Source organism: Cavia porcellus, unplaced genomic scaffold (assembly GCF_034190915.1).
Source record: "Cavia porcellus strain 051 isolate PalLab524CR breed Dunkin Hartley unplaced genomic scaffold, mCavPor4.1 scaffold_21, whole genome shotgun sequence".
In the NCBI taxonomy this organism is placed as follows: domain Eukaryota; kingdom Metazoa; phylum Chordata; class Mammalia; order Rodentia; family Caviidae; genus Cavia; species Cavia porcellus.
The window spans coordinates 35734947-35750993 of NW_026947504.1; the positions used below are offsets into that span (position 1 = coordinate 35734947).

The 16047-nt window shown below is 39.2% G+C and overlaps 1 protein-coding gene across 1 annotated transcript in view; it reads left to right on the forward strand.

The window, feature by feature from the left end:
• The window catches only part of LOC134472012 (spidroin-2-like), a 179954-nt gene that overhangs the window by 163718 nt on the left and 189 nt on the right, over nt 1-16047 (forward strand). The window lies entirely within an intron of this gene.

The following is a 16047-nucleotide window of genomic DNA, read 5'->3' on the forward strand; positions in this document are numbered from 1 at the left end:
TTCATATTTGAAAATGTATTCTGTACTTGTTCTTGATGGTAATTTAGCACAGTATAGAATTGTTGGTGAAAATCATGATTTTGTGCAATGTTTTAATGGCTCCCAACTTCAAATACTCATTGTATTTTTGTCAGTATGATTTCTTTTATTTGTGTTCTGTTTTATCTCTGGAAGACGAGAACTTTTCCTTTATTCCTAGAGCAATTACTTGATGCATTTACTTGATATGTTCCTTTACAGCATGCCGATTTTTATTTTTGCTCTTGCTGGGCTTTTTAAATCTGGAGATTTGTGTTTTTCAGTATTGAAAATTTTCTCACTTTGTTTGGTTGGTAATTTTCTCTCCTTTCCCCCCCTTATACATCCATTAGAATGTAGAGCTTCAGATTGATCCATTTTATGCTTTTCTATCCTTTTTGAAAAGAGAAATTTCTTACACTGTACCTTTATAGCTTTTAATTCTTTCTGTTGATTTTTATATTTCAGTTGTGGTATTTTTATTTTTAAGTTTAAATTAATTCTCACACTCTACTGTAACACTTCACACTTGTTTTGTAGACAGTCTTATCTTTCAGAAAGAATAAGTAAAAAATCTTAAATGTTTTTTTCTTTGAATTGGAAAGTAAAGTTTTAAAAGTTGGTAGAGCCATATAAGGAATATTACTCAGCAAGAATAAAACTATTAATAATATGATATTATGGACAAATTTTTGTAATATAAATTTTACTAGTATTAATGTAATGTACTTTATCAAATTAATTGTTATTAAATTAATATAACAATATTAGGAATATTTTCATCAGTGCATATTTATAATATACAATAGCTTCATTTGTTTTGGGTAATTTATATGATTATGTTACATATATATAAACATATACATATATATCATATCTTGGTCATTTTGAATCTTTTATCTTTGTCTCTTCACCTTCCCTTCCTCCTGATCCTCTTCCCTACCATCCTATAGGCTGTCTCCCTGTTTCCTATAATCTTGCCTTTAATTTTGCTTTATTTATATTTTACTTTTCTCCAGTAATATTCATAATTTAATGTTATTGTCTAGCTTAATCCATACCAGAAATAAAATATGCCAGATTTAAAAGATGGTGTGCTGTGTGGTTATATCTATTTAACGTTCTTGGAAAGAAACCTATAGGGGTGGGGAACAAATCGGTATGTGTAGGGTCTTGAAGGAGGAGCCAATTACGAAAGGGTAAAACATTGTTAGGGTGCCCCGGTGCCCAGCTCTTCTCTGTCCTGATTGTACTGATGCTTTCTCTATGCTTTTGTAAAACCTCACAGACTTTCAGACCAAAAGGAGCAAGTGCATTGTTAGTAAGTTAACACATAACTTTTAACAAGTTTTCTTTTTCTGTACATTTTAATGCTCTGTCTTTTTTATTTGAAATATTTCTTTCATATTTAGAATATTTTAGCTGTTCATTTATATTTAAGAATGGATGCAACTGATTGAATCTGGGGCCCTATGATAAGCACATTTACTCAAGTTAAGAATTAAGGGTATGGAAGATGAAAGCTGTACAGTATTTTTACACACACACACACACACACATGCATACACACACACACATGCACACATGTGCACACACACACACCCCTCTCCATATAGATGGAATGGCAGGCAAAGAAGGCAAAGAAGTAGTGAATCACTGCTTAGCATTTTTCTCTCTCCTAAATCAGTTATCTGTTGAATACTTCTTGAGTTTTTCTCCCTATTTCTCCTCTCAGCTCCTTGGAATCAAAATCTGATTTTTGGTGGAAAATGAAGACTTGACATTATTTTTTCAGGGTCACCTTATTTTCACATTGTTGTTGTTTGGATTAAAAATGTCCCCCAAAACCTTGTGTTTGGATGTAGACCCTGTTGGAAGAAGTACGTTATTGAGGCCACGTCTTTACAGAGTATACTATAGTATGTTCCCAGCCCCTTCCTCTCTGGCTCTTCCTCTGTGCTCTGTTTCTTGGCTGCCGTGAGGTTAACAGCTCTCATTTACCTGCAGTTCTGCCGTGATCTTTCTACCTTGGAACCAGCTGACTGTGGACCAAGCCCTCTGGCACCATGAACCAAAAGAAACTCTTCTACATTTAAACTGTGTACATCAGGTATTTTTGTCCTCGTGGTAGAAGACTAATGCATACATCAGTCGGGATATGCTGTCTCAGGGATTCTGCTTTGTTCCTTTCTTTCCAAGTATGGTCTCAGCCTACGGGGCATTGGGCCATTTAGGGCTAGTTTCATATATATATATATATATATATATATATATATACACATTCCTGCCTTTGGGGTTGGGAAGGCCTCCCACTATGGAGTCTTAGGACCTTGTGCTCAGCCTTGGGGCTGCTGGAATAGCTCTGCCCCTTACTGGAAGAGGTTTTCTTCTGATTTACTTAACTATGTTATAATTTGTGTGTTATCACAGAGTGGTCCCATCAGGAGCTCTGTGGACCAGAATTTCTGGTTTCTCCTCTTCAGAAGTGTCCTCACATTTTGGTGAGAAAGAGCCTTGCTATAGTTTGGACATTAACTCTCACCCCCACCCGCAAGTCCCCTGTGTTAAATGCTTGGTCCCCAGAGTGTGCTATTGGAAAGTGAAATATACAAGCTTGTGGGGGGTCTTTAGGTGATTGGGGATATTCCTTCTAAAGGAGTGTGAGACACCACACCTTTCCTCTAACCCCTCGCCTGGCTGGTGATGTGAGCAGTTGCTGTGCCACACATCACTGCCGACCTCTGTCACGTGCCACTGTAATGCAGCAGGGATGCCTGATGTACTGGGAATTCTAGAATCATGAGCCAAAATGACGCACTCTCTTTATACGTCGCTTCAGGTATTTCATCGTGATAACAAAACTAACTAGTAGAAGCCCAAAGATTAGAGCTGGAATAGAGTCTCTGTCAGTTGTCAGTGCACAGACTGCCTGACTCAGCATGTGATGGAGGTGTGTCTGTGCTGCTGCTGTCCTGAAGGGAGGAGCCATCCTCTGGCTCAGGAACTTCCCTGGAGGTGTCAGGATGGCAGGCCATGGAGGGCGCGTTAGCACCCTTTGCCTAACCCGTCATATGTGTAAGGTACACCGGTCATACGTGTAAGGTGAGACTGCCAGTCACTGTGGAGACCTGATGAATTAGCTCTTAAGCAGTTTGGTCTAAAAGATAGTAAGTGTAAGCATTACGACATTTCTTTGAGATTCTTTATTAAAATGGGCGTGTTTGAGTAATTCATATTATTTAACAGTGGATTTATAAGCTATGATTAAAGAATGTCTATTAAAGCTCGTATTTACTCAAGTTTGTATTTTCTGGGAATGTTTGCTTTTCGCTGCTTCAGGAAATTGTCTTTCATAATTAGTATGTGTAAAGCATTAGTATCTCCCAGAAACCCTGGTGGGGCAGTGTCCAACCATGAGGTTATTCACTGGGGCCCCCTAAACACGTGTCAGCATGTTGTTATTTTCAGAGGTACTCTTAAATTTTGTCTTGAACATAAATATTTTTCACTGTTTTCCTTCAGACCTTCATGAAATATGTGAGAATGCTTATACATTAACTAAAGTAATATTATTTATTTATGTCAGTTGTACAGAAAAATCAGTCTATCTCCCCAACTGTGACATTTGTTTTTCTTCTGTGTTTCTAGGCTGACATGGTTGATAACTAGTATTTTCTTTCCCTTTTTATCTGTCTTTGTTCCCTTATATATAAAGATAGCCAAGGATGGTGCTCCCATATGCTTTGTTAATTACATAGTGGAATTAATGAAAATACAGAGTCTTACAGAAGACCTGGGGCCTGAAAGGATATAAATTTTGTTGCAGGTTTTGCGTCCATTTGTGCTGTGTATTATTTATTTTCTTTCTATTGACTTTCACCCCTTTTTTTGGTGGCAGGAGATTGGGGGGGCTTGAACTGCCATACAGTGTTAAATATTTAGTTCAGTCGTTCTAGGCATCTCTCTTATTTGATTGTAAAAAAGGTTATGAACTTTTGAAGCATGGTTAAAGAAATTCACTTTCTGGAGAAAAAAAGGAGTTTGAAGGAGCCCCATGTGCAGAGACCCAGTGCAGGCTTTTGAGTTGTGGGTGACCATTACTTTATCCATCACGATGCTAAAGAGATTTCCCTTCCTTTAAGACATACACATCCTTCGGGATTATAGCCCGTGGCCCTGCAGATACACATCCTGCAGCACGAATGTATGATGTGGTGCTGTGCTGGACAGAAGAGTTAGATGCCTAGAACTGGAGCAGTCCTGTGCTTTGAAGCATCCCCATCTGGGAGCAGGGGGTGAGGGCCCATGAGAGGAGCTTGGACAAGTGTTCTGCCCTCTCACTTGGAGTCCCTGCCCCCATGATCATCTTCATGGCCCTAGCTTCCCCTCCCTCTCTTCTCAGGTGGGTTCACCTCAGGTGGATTCTTCTGTCACTCTTGAGTCAAGCCTGTCCACCTTGGGGAGAACTGGGCTATCAGGTTAGTGACAGGAAGGAACTAAGGGGAGCCCTCTCACAAAGCATTTGGGGTTAGGAAAGAGGAAGGGGATACGTTAGTCAAATATTACAGTGCTGTGTGAGTACTAGGACAGGTGAATAAATAGAAGGTGATACCTGAAATCTTGGCAGAGAGGGTCCAACCTCAGTTGTGTTCAGGTGCCACATGGGAGGAGGGGCTCAAAAACAGCCAGGTTGGGTTTGTAGGCTCAGCAGTCACTGCGAGGGAGCTAGGCCTGCACCCTGCAAAGGGACACCTGGAAGGCATCCCTTGAAGACCGCTGCCCCTCATCTGATGAGGACAGAGCAAAATCCCCATCTGAACCAGGTCATGGAATGACCCTTGAACTACTTGCACAAATACATTTCCTTTTCTGTAACTCAAAAAATATTAGCTTGTTTGCAAACGTAAGATCCACGTCTCTCTTTTAGTCTCTGTTTAATAAACATGGGCACTAAGTTCAGGTGCTGCAGTGATACGGATCTTAGCTAGAGTGTTGTAGATAGCATATTAATCTTCAGTATGTGAACTTTTCTCAGCATCTCGGGAAGTAACAGAATTTACCATCAGCTCTTGACAGTCAGAAGTGTTCTTGCTCCCTTTTGAAACTGTCAATCTTGTAAACTAGATGAAAATTTTTCTTTCTTCACCAGAATAAATAACCCCCCATTTTCTGGCAAGGCAGAGATGGATTGCAAAGATAATTGAAATCCATAGATAATCCCCAGGCTTCATTTTAGGTATTATTTTCCCCCTTTCGTCATGAAATCCTTTTTAGAGCTAGCAGTGTTTGACAGATTTGAGTTTCCTAGTGGCTTTTTTTCTTGGCATTTCACCACTGGGGAAAAGCAAGTAAATGGAGCTTGAGGAAATGATAGCTGAAGGAATCAGGGGGTCACGCAGTCCAGAATCACCTGCAAAATCAGACCTTCAATGATGCATCCTCTGATACCTGTTAAGGTGGCCAGCTTGAGACTTACTTCCTCTCTCTGTCTCTCTGTCCCCCTCTGTCTCTGTCTCTTTCTCTTCTCTCATAAATTGCAACACGAGACCATTTTTCCCCCCAAACTATCCACTGGAATTTCTGCTTCCATGCCGTGATGTGGTGCTTAGTGTTTCTGTTAAAAGCTTGTGTTACTAGACTTTGCCTTACTTTTACCACTGTAGTTATTACTTGTGCACACATTTTATCCATTTCCCTCAGCAGTTTGTAATTTCTGTGAGGATTAGTTCTCTTTATTTCCTGTGTCTTCGTATACTATGTCCCTCTCTGAGCCCCTTTGAGTCTTGTCTCCATGGCACCTTAGTTTTTCTTAAATTTCTAGCTTGCTTCAGGTCTGAGAAGATGGTTGCAAACTGGACTGGACGTGGTGTGTGTTATGGATTAAAAATTGGTGGTCACCTTAATACTAGCTGAGTTAAATCAGCATGGTGCTGAATGTAGATGGCACACCTGAGGAAAGTTGCCAGCATAAATAGAGATGTGGAGAGGAAGAGTGTGCTGTTGTGGGTTCTCCTAAATGTTGTTGTTTGGAGCTGTTGGTTCTCCTAGAAGAGGCTGTCATGGTGGCTTCCCTGAAGCCATGTATTGGGACATTGTCATTGGAGGAGCTTGGGGCCTTGTTGCTGAGAGTGGCTGTGGTTCACTTTGGACTCTGAACATCACTTCCTGGCTCTGGAGGGGAAGATGTGTGCTGTTTAGTCCCCAGGAGAAGCTTGTCACACTGGCTTCCTGATATGTGCTCAACCATTCTCATTGTTGGAGGAGCTTGGGACCTCCTTGTTGCTGATGATGACTGTGGTACTATGCAGGGGAGCCCTGGTTTTGAGTGTAACTTCTTGGCCGCAGTGTAGAACCCTCAGCATACTGGCATAGATCCTTCACCCTACTGGCATAGGCTTTATAGCTTCTACTGATGACCTTTGGGCCTTCCCAGTGCAGATCTGTAAAACAGACTTACATGAGTCTTTGTCATGGGCTCTAGGCCTCCAGTTGGACTTGTGGGAGGCATTGTCATGAGCTCTGGGTCTTCAGTTGGACTCATGCAGGACATAGCTGTGGGATCAAGGCTCTCCACTTGATTTTTCTAGGTCTTTAGTGCATTGTCAGATTTCTTGCACTTTCTTGTGTTTAACTCTGGGTGACCATCAAAAAAATAATATTATAAATTCTGTGTCATTTAAGTAATTGTTTTCCTTGAAACCCCTTTACAACAAGGCATCTGGCTCTGCCCCTGGTGGCATGGGCCTCACCTAACTACTTTGAATCACTCACTGTGCCTGTTAAGTCTGCAGTTTCCTTATTCTAAGATGTGTGAGTTGAGCTAGTGAGTATCTCAGTTCCTTCCCCCTTTTAGCACTCGATGATGAATAAACTCTTAGCCTGGCATTACACAGATAGCTAAATAAATTCAGAAAGATTCAGGGATGCTGAACTGTGGGATCACTCAGCAAATACTGACTGAGTACCTTCTGAGTTGGTGTCTGGTCCCTGGGTTCTATAGTAAGCAGAGTTTACTTCATTCTTCTCTTCATGGAGCTTTTGTTTATTGAGTGAGAAAGACTAAGCATAGACTAGCTCATAAAAGCTGGGAGTGAATTGACTAGGGGCTGTTACTGGATCCAGAGGATGACATCGAAGACACCCCATCTAGGGAGGGCACTGAGATCTGAAATATAAGAAGAGTCTCCCTTGCAGAGAGCTAGACACTGAGCAGCAAAGTTGTATGGACAGCAGTGCAAAAGCTCTGAGCAGGAAAATGATGGTGTGGGAAGCCCAAGTGTGAAGGAGAGTAGTAGGAGGTAAGGGGATTTTTCCAGGGCCACAGAGTTCAGAGCAAGTGTTATCTTGTGTCTGGATGTCTCCCCAAGGACTCATGCAATTTTGGGGTGAGGAGGGTGGGCTTGTGACAGGTAACTGGATCTGGAGTTTGTGATGGATTCATGATGCACTCCTGGGATTCAAGGTGTGAATGCTCTGCCCATAGTAGGGAAGATGGCTTGCATACAATGTAGGGGGCAGAACAGAGCAAAATCAAGTGAGGAAAGAGGAAACAAGCCTCTTCCCTCACTTGATTTTGCTCTGTTCTGCCACTGTGAACTGTTCCTCTGCGTCTGCCTCCCTGCCTGGATCCAGCTGATCATGAACTGAAACATCTACAAACTGTGAACCAAATAAACCTTTCTTTCCTTAACTTTGGGCATTAAATATTTTGTTTCACAATGAGAAAAGAAACTAAGGCAGTAAAAAAACCATTGGAAGGTTTGAAGCTCGGAAATGCCTTGATCTGATTAATGTGTCAAGATATTCCCCTGGTTATCTTGTAGATGTAGGGGAAGATAGCTTCTTCTTTATTTTTAAATTGTATTAAAATTTTTGACACATAATTGTGCAAATAGTGGGATACAGCATGATGATTGAATACATATATACAATGTAAAATGATCAAATCAGAATAATCAACATTTCCATGTTCCTACATACTTATTATTTCTTCATAATAGGAGACTTGAAGCTCCCCTCTCTGAGGGCTCCATAAGATGCAGAATACATTGTTACAATCCTAGCTTACCCAACAGTGCTGATAGAACACTAAAACTGACTTTTCCACTCTTACTGTATTTTGGTACCCCATATCCAACTTTGCTTTCTTCTCCTTCTGTACTATTCTCCCTGGCCTCTAGTGACCATTGTTCTGTTCTCTTCGTTGTAAGCTTTTATGTGTGAATTTCTCTTTAGAGAAGGGGTAGTGGGAGGTGGGAGACAATAGGAGACTTGGGAGTGGTTCCCATGGGAGGTGACCCAAAAGGGGAGAAGTAGATTAGATTGAACTTTGGAAGCCAATCACATAGCTCTTGCTGGTAAGTTAAAGGTAGGGACAAAGGGCATTTCCTCATTTATGACTTCAGTGGCAGTGAGACAGTGGTACCAATAACCAAGGAAAGGAGGGCAGGGGGCTGGCAGTGTGAGGTGGGTGGGAGCCAAGAGGTCATTTCTGTGGCCGTAATGTACTGGAACAAGCCCTTAGTTGTCTAATGTTTCAATTCACCTTGGTAAAATATAAGTTCTGGAAATAGCAAATAGCCTATCTCCCATTAATGAAGAATAAGTTTTGAGGAAAGGGATGGAACAGGTAGTGTGGGAAATAGAGGGATAGAATAAAGATTGACACTTTTTTTCCTTGAGGGCAGTTTGAATTTATTCAATAAATATTTACAGAGCACCAATTGTGTCAGGCTGTCTTGGAAACAAAACCAAAAACCACAGTGAAGTTTAGAGTTCTGTATGAGATACATATATCCATACCTATCTATACAGGGATTCTGCCTTTAAAGGTGTATCTGCAGGAAATAAGGAATAGCTTCATAGTGTGTGTTTATCTGTTTTTTTTTTTGAAGAATTATTTTAAAAAGAACTTGAGAATAATCTAAATTTTGACAATAAAGAAATTGGTATAAGTGCTATCAAAAAGATAAGGCACTTACTACATGTATGTATGTGGGAAGAAGCCCATGACATGCAAATTGAGAAACTGAGACTACAGAACTTTATTCCATGAATATAAAAAAATGCTAAGATACTGCACATCAAATTCTGTTTCCTGAGGTGGAGTTAAGCGATTTTATTTTTTAAAACCTTGTTTAATACAGTGAAAATAATTTTTATAAAGAATTGGCAATGTATTTCAGTTTTGGAAAAATGTCTTCTAAGATGAACCAAAAGAAAATGTTAATCGCAGCAGGGAAGAAATATGTACCTTGAATTTTTTTTTTTTTGGCTGAAATTCCATCCTGGAAAGGATTTGTTTTATAAGGGATAAATCAATTGTTTTTTTGTTGGCAAATGTGAATGAAGATTATTTTGCAAAAGTGCATAACATTTTACTATGAAGACTTTTAAATATCATTGAACATAATATTTTACTTAAATATTAGATTGGGCTAATTTTTTAAAAGCTAAGCTTCTTTCCTTGTCCTCCATAAATGGTGAAACAACAGCATTTTACTCTTTTATTCAAAATACAATAAAAATAAAATAGTCTCTGCTACCTCAAAGGAGGTATTCTAAATAGAGTGTCGTCTAGATATTTGGGGAAAATCTGATTGTTACCTGTGATATGTATATAAGATAAGTCAGACTCGGTTACAGTTTGTTATTTCACGGGCACAGATTTCAGCACCACGGACAGCTCCAGCCTCTGATTATATCCTCACATACCCAACCAATAATCTGATTTTCAACCATATGTAGAAGTGAACTTGTAAGGTTCACTTAGTAAAGTTTTAGGTTAGCTATAATTGTTCCTGGTGAAAATGAATGTACAAGCTGAGCATCTTTGATCTGAAATTCTGAACTACAGAATCCCCGCTGAACTAGGATAGGATGCAGCTGCACTAAAAATACTGTAGGAAATTTTACATTTACACTTGGGTTCCATCCCCAAAGTGCATATTATGTATATACAAATATCCCAAAATCTGAAAAAATCAAATGTCTGGATTTATAAGTTTTGGATAAGGGTACTTAACCTCTAAAATATTATAAAATAGAATTGGACATGGCATTTAGGAAGTTGAGGCAGGAGGATTGTAACTTTGAGGCCAGCCTGGACTATAGAGTGAGACACTGTCTCAAAAAAAAAAAGGTAGGGTAAGACCAAGAACCAGAATATTCCCAGGTATTTACAGTTGCAGAAAATGTAATTATTAGCATGAAACTTTCTAAAACAGGTTAATAAGTTGATTGCATGTGGGTACATATAAATTTGTGCTATTTGATATGCTAGAACAGTAAAGATTCTAAATATAGATTTTTTAGAGATGTCAAGTAAAATTTAAAACCCCGTATTTTAACTTTTTGTATTATTACACTTACCATCAAATTTCAGGCTCCACATCCTGTTCTGAAGTGCTACTTATTACATGGCAGGAGCTGCAGTTGGAGCTCCTTTGGTTTGTAAGTTTTGTCAAATGAGATGGAATTGTATTTACACTCAGAAGCATAGCATTTGTACATTTCTTTGTGTGTGAGAATTCACAACCGATAAAACATTGCACAGCACACCCTGCAGGTAGGAATGCTGTAAAACCATATTGTTCAGTCTTTAGATACCTGTGCCTCCTTTTATAATGTAAAACTCCCCTAAACTTCCTTTGCTTTCCATAAAACATTATTAGGACAGACGTACATGATGATCAGAATGTATTTTATACTGTCTCCTGGTTATTTTAATGTAGCTCTGGGGACGAAGTAACCAGTTACTGAGTTCAGTAGTGGGGCTGAACAGACTGGAGAAAAATGCCCTGTTATTTTGAAAGACTGGTGTGAACGTTCACGTTTTTGAACTCAAATTGGGATTGGATTACTTTATTCAAAGTGCCTAGTGTATGCCAAATACCACCCCAGAAAAGACAAAGGAGGCAGAGACATCTGGGCTGTTAATCTACTTATAGTTTCATAAGGAGTAAGGCTCACATAATAAGATACACGTAACTGTAACAGAAACCACGTTTAACTGTGATAAGATGTACAGTTAGCTCTCCATCTCCATGGGTTCCTCATATGTGGATTTAACCAACCACAGATGGAAAATATTTAAAAATTATGTCTGTATGGGACATGTACAGAATTTTTGGTTTTTATTCCTTATACAGTACATCAACTATTTTCATAGTATTTATATTGCATTGATTATTGTAAGTCACTGGGAAAAGTACATAGAAGTATAGCTTCTGCGTGAATACTATGCCATTTTAAGTAAAAGACTCAACTGTTTCTAAAGTTTGGTCTTCATGAAAGATCCTGGACAGGGAAAGAAACTGTGAGTGTTTATATTGTTTGATCTGTTTTGCATGCCTGTATCTTGTAATCTGAGTAACTATTTTAAAGATAACAATATGCAATCTTGTAACTATTGTTAAATTTCTACCACCTTGTTTTAAAATCCTATATGATTTCTGTTTTGCTCTATTTTTATTGTTTTGTTTTTTTCTAATTTCTTTAAAATAAAAAAGGAGGATCTTGGAACCAATCCTCTGTGGTTACTGAGAAATGAGTTTACGCAGTTCTAAAAAATAATATATCATGGTGGTCCCAAAGGAGAGGATCTGCAGACCCAGGAGTTAGACATGATATCTAGCTTCTCCTCTACCATGGTTCTGGGTAGGTAGGGAAGAGAATTCAGCAAAGGCTTCATGGAGGAGGTAGGCTTTGTTGTTCAGAAGGTGGAGCTTTGGGCAGGTAGGATGATTTCCCTGGGCAGGTATTTTAAGTGGTAACATAAAGGGTGTTACATCTGGAGTGTGTAGGGGAAGGCACTCATCAGACTTTCAGTGTCAAGCTGAGAAGTCAGGGGTAGCCTGTCATTAGGCCAAGTACCTCGGGAACAGGTTAGGGGATAGGAGAATAGTTGCCAAAAGGATAACCAGAAATGGAAGTCTTGCTTCCCTACAAACCTGCAGTGAGACCTAAAGTATTATGTACAGCTCTGAGCACCTTTTTAGGAAGACTTTAGATTGCTTATGTCCACTTGTATGGTGAGAGTTTCAAAAGCTTCTCAAACACTTGGCAGAACCTGAAATTTTTAACAGGGAGGAGAATAGGTTTGGGGAAGATGGAACAGAAAACTCTTTACTCAGTATCTGAAGACTCATCCAGTGGGACAAGGATGCATTTTTCTGTTGTAGGGAGGCAGCCCTTGCCACAGCGCCTGTGCACAGAGCTGCCAGGATGAGTTACTTGGCCCTTGCACCAGAGGAGGTCATGTAGAAAACTGTTAAGTATCACATTGGCTGTAGACATAAAAGATATTTAATTCATTTCAAGCCTAGGATGTGACTAATGGGATTTTTTCCTCAAGAAAAAAATGTATTACTTGCTTTTAAGACCACTATTTATACCTTTTTTTTAAAAAAATGATGTATCTGATTCACATGCCTTGGCCAGGAAAATGTGCCTTGGCTGCATGTTTGCAGGGCTGATTCACATACACAGTTTAATGATAATCCAGTTTTATAGGTTTAGACTCTTATCATGCTTTGTACATGGGAAATACATGTGTCTTTGTAGAGGGAGATCTTAGTCATGTTCTTGTGCTGGGACACAACACCTAACACATTTTATTTTATTTTATTTTTTTGGTACCAGGCATTGAACTCAGGACCTTGCACTTGCCAGGCAAGTGCTGTGCCACTAAGCTATACCTCTAGCCCCAACACCCACATTTTAAAGAAGAGTTTTATTGTACCTTACGGTTTGTAGAGGTTTGAGTTTATTGTTTGCCAGCTCCAAGGCAGTGTGGCGTAGCACAGGTGCACAGTGGAGGAGAAGGTACTTATGCTATGGTGGCCAGAAAGCATAGAGCGTGAAGGAAGCAACTGGGAAGCCAGGTAAACCTGGCCAGGTCACAACCCCAGTGACGTTCGTCTTTCAGATGGACCCTGCTTCCTAGCAAGAATGGTAAACCCCATAATCAGTCACCATCCAAAAGCCTCAAACACATGAGGCTCTTGGGGAACTTTTAGATCTGTGTCACAATGGGGACTTGGAACTGAAATCCAGATCAAGCAAAAAGCATCTTTTTCATATCGCTTTGTGACTGCTTTCTGTCAAAATGATGGGATAGAATGCTGGGTCAATAAAGCAGGAAAGTAACAGGGCACATCACCCCCTGTATTCAGTTCTGCCTTCTGTAATTGAGGTCAGTTTTAAAGTTGGCATCGGGAAGTTAAAAGGTTAAGATGTGATGTGTACATCACCACCTCCCCCTCGATGCATGTATTTATGATGTGTTGCAGACATACTAATAAAGAAAATGACTCGTCTTGTGTGAGCACCTTCTCCTGTTTGGGTTTTTGGTTCTCCTTTTCTGTTCCTATTTTTTGTCCGTTTTTTTACTAGTTTGTGTTCACAGTACATCATGTCTGCATTCCTTGTGGGGGCCATCTATGTACATAACACATCATAATTCTTTTTCAGCACCTTCCCTCACTCTGTCCTCCATCTCTTGATCTCCTTTCAATCTGAGAAAAATCTATCTCCTTACTTCCTGTTATCGTCTATGTGTATCTATGTTTTGAGTTTCTCATATAAGGGAAACTGTGATATTTGAGCTTGTGTGTTTGATTTATTTAGTTTAATAGTGTGATCTCAAGCTGGACCCATTTCCCTCCAACTGACTCAGGTTTGTCCTTCTTTATGGCAGAGTAGTACTCCATTGGTATAAATACCCCATTTTGTTTATCTGTTCATCATCGATGGACATTCAGGATGTCCTCTTCCCATTCCTAAATGGTGCCTTTTCTTTTATTTTTCCTAGTGAGCTGCAGGATTTCCTTCATTGGAAGCTGTTCTTTTTCCCATTTCCTCTTTCTGTCTCTGTCCTTTCTCTGCCACATCATGGTGGCCAGGAAGCAGAAAGAGAGGAAGGAAAGGGCCAGGGACAAATATGCCCTTCAGTGGTCCATTCCCAGTGCCCTACTTTCTCCAGCTAAACCCCAGCTCCTAAAGTTTCTTCTACTTCCCAATAGTCCCACCCACTGGGGACCAAACCTTGACACATGACCTTGGGGGGGGACACTTAATCAGATAGTAACAGTCCTCCCATGTTAGGTGTGTGTGTGTGTGTGTGTGTGTGTGTGTGTGTGTGTACATTTTTAGTGAATTAGGAAAGCGTGGAGGCTATTAATTTGACTCCACATCAGGGGATCTGTGGGTAGAGAAGAACTTTCTTAATGTTAAACTCTCCCATCTCCACTACATTCATGGTAGTGGATAAAATAGCATTGGCCTGCACTTAACAGTTTATTGGTAACTATGTGTTTACTGTAACAAAGAAGTAAATATGTATACTGTTAGATCTTAGGCTCTACAAAGGCATAAGTAACATTGATCTTCCTCACCATTCAGTCATTTAAACCTTCATTCATGTTACGAACATGTATCGACTCCCTAATATGTACGGCAGATTTTGAGCGATAGTAATTTTTCGTGTCTTACTGATTCTTTTAAAATTCATTTTATTTTATTTTATTTTTGGTACGGGAATTGAACTCACAGCCTTGTGCTTGCCTGGCAGGCACTAAACTGCCAACTCCTCTTTTTTAATTCTATAAACTAAAAAATAGAATTATTCTATAAACTAAAAAATAGAATTATTATTATTTATTATTAAACTAAAAATAGAATTATTATATTATGAAATTCAGATAGATTATTTTCTAGCAGCTCAGGGAGTCTTGCCTGGAGGGAATGAAAATTGTACTGTGAAATGCAAAGGAGGTATTTGGGGGAGGTTGAGGAGGATTCCACATTCCATGCAGATGGCCCTGGAGGAGGGAGCTAGGTGCATGGCCACGTGAAGAGAGAGGGCAGTGTGGTTACAGACCAGAGGGCAGAGGACGCCTGGAGGGGTGGACTTGGAGCAGGTATGGGGACTGTGGCATGCAGACTGCAAAGGTCAGAGAAAAGTGTTTCGCTCATTTTTTAAAAAATTTTGAAACATTTCAAACCTAGAAGAAAATTGCCCAAATAATAAATTCAGTTATCCAGATTTTTAAATGATTAACATTTTGCCATGTTTATTCTTTGTTCTCTTTTTTCTCTGTCGCCATCTCACCTGCCCATCATGCACACACATATGCAGTTTTTTTTTTTTTTTTTGCTAAGTGACTTAAAACCAGAATATAAAAATAATTTCACGCTACCCTAAATTTTAAAGCATGTGTTTTTTGAAAACAAAGATAACTTCTGGCATATTGTAGCATATACACCCAGGAGAGTAAGCATTGATAAATTATTACCTAATATACGATTGGTATTACATCTTTATTATTCCAACAGTGTATTTTACTGTTTTTTAAAAATCCAGAATCCATTGGATTTGGACAGAAAATTACGCCAGTTATTTTAAAGACCATTCCTCAATTTAAATTTGTTTGATTTTTCCTCATGATTAAATTGAGGCTGATTATTTATGGGCAGAACACTGCTGAGTGATGGATCCATGGAGAACGCACTACCTGGCCTGCTATCAGTTTCCATTATCTTAACTTTGATCATCTGATTGAGGTGCTGCCTACCAGATTTCTGAATATTGAAAATAACATTTTCTTTTTGTTGGAAATAATTTGGGGATTGACACTTTCAAATTCTGTCAATGTCTGGTTCCACGATGATTTTTCAACCATGTTTGCACCGTCTCTTGGGTCCATTGCTCAAGATAATTATTATTCTGGTCACTACAAGATAGTGATGTTTTTCAAATGTTGTGATTTTTCTACATTAATGGCTATTTTTTCTGAAGATGAGTCTTGCCTTTTCCACTTTTTAAATCAGAACCATTATGAACTCCTAAAATATAAAGTGACAACACGCATTTGTAATTCATTTCTAACTTGCATCATTTTCATGTTTCAGTTTTTCTGTTATTCAGCCAGCAGGAACCCTTTATATGAAAGGTTTTTGAAAAAATTGTTGAAGCAAAATAGTTTGAATTAAGGAATGTATCTGTATGTTTACCATGGTTTTTTCTCC